The following is a 1,513-nucleotide window of genomic DNA, read 5'->3' as shown; positions in this document are numbered from 1 at the left end:
TGGTGCTGGTCTACATTTTTGAGACTCACTCTTATATCCTAGCTGTAAATTGTAGAACTCTAGAAAAAAGCTTAGTTTGGTCTGGGATAAAAGCTTATCCCAGGTAATGGAGCAAACCATGAAAAAGTCAACCCTTGATGCCAGCCTAATGTGGAATTCAGGTAACAGGCCATATACAGTGACTTAACGCAGTTCTTGATTTTCATGATTGCAAGTCATAGCCCAGTATCAAGTGAGAAATTCAGTTTATTCACAGGACTTGGAGAGGCCAGATGATTCTAGAAAAATAGGATTTAGTGATTAACCTTGTGGGAGTAGGAGTTATTTATGTCCTTTTTCTCTCCCCCATCACTTAGCATTCAGCCTTACTTTAGGAGGGTCTTGTATTTGTTTTAAACTGGTAAAGAGCTTTGAATGCTTATTACGTCGAAAGCTTTGTGTATTTATTTATTTATTTATTTATTTATTTATTTATTTTGAGACAGAGTCTCATTCTGTTGCCCAGGCTGAAGTGCAGTGGCACGATTTTGGCTCACTGCAACCTCCACTTCTTGGGTTCAAGCAGTTCTCCTGCCTCAGTCTCCCAAGCAGCTGGGATTACAGGCTCACGCCACCATGCCCAGCTAGTTTTCGTATTTTTAGTAGAGACAGGGTTTCATCATATTGGCCAGGCTGCTCTTGAACTCCTGACCGCAGGTGATCCACACACCTCAGCCTCCCAAAGTGCTGGGATTACAGGCATGAGCCACCATGCCCAACTCAAAAGCTTTGTGTTTTTAAAGATGTTAGACGTGTTTTTTTTTTCCTTTTCTTTTTTTTTTTTTTTTTGAGACAGAGTCTTGCTCTGTCACTAGGCCCCAGGCCGGGGTTCAGTGGCGCAATCTCAGCTCACTGCAACTTCCGCCTCCCGGGTTCAGGCATTTCTCCTGCCTCAGCCTCCCGAGTAGCTGGGACTACAGGTGTGTGCCACCATGCCCAGCAAATTTTTGTATTTAGGTAGAGACGGGGTTTCACCATGTTGGCCAGGATGATCTCGATCTCTTGACCTCATGATTCTCCCACCTCAACCTCCCAAAGAGCTGGGATTACAGATGTAAGCCACCGGGCCCCACAGCCGTGTATCTTTTAAAAAAAAAAAATTTTTTTTTTTAATGTAGGAGACTAAAAGAAACTTTTCCAAAAGAAAAAAAAAAAACCATTGTGATTATTTCATCTCTTGGAATGTTGGATAATACAGTCTGGTCATCGTCAAGCATGCTATAGATTTGAGATAATGAAGTTTTAAAGTTTTTCAAGTGAAACCCAGCCCTGCCCCTCTCCTGGAGTGGGCGGGGGCAGCTGGTGCATGGGCAGCCTTCATTGTGACACCACAGGTCGGACCCTCATGACACACCACTGCCTGGTCATGCCTCCATCCCCTTTTGTCTTTCTCATTGACCAATGAGCTTGAGGCATTCAGGCCACACCCCTATTCTGGGTCCTAGTGAGGCCCTGGTTACACGTCCTCAGCCTC

This window comes from Callithrix jacchus, chromosome 22, assembly GCF_049354715.1.
Source record: "Callithrix jacchus isolate 240 chromosome 22, calJac240_pri, whole genome shotgun sequence".
Classification (NCBI taxonomy): Eukaryota; Metazoa; Chordata; class Mammalia; order Primates; family Cebidae; genus Callithrix; species Callithrix jacchus.
Note: the sequence above shows the minus strand (reverse complement) of the source record.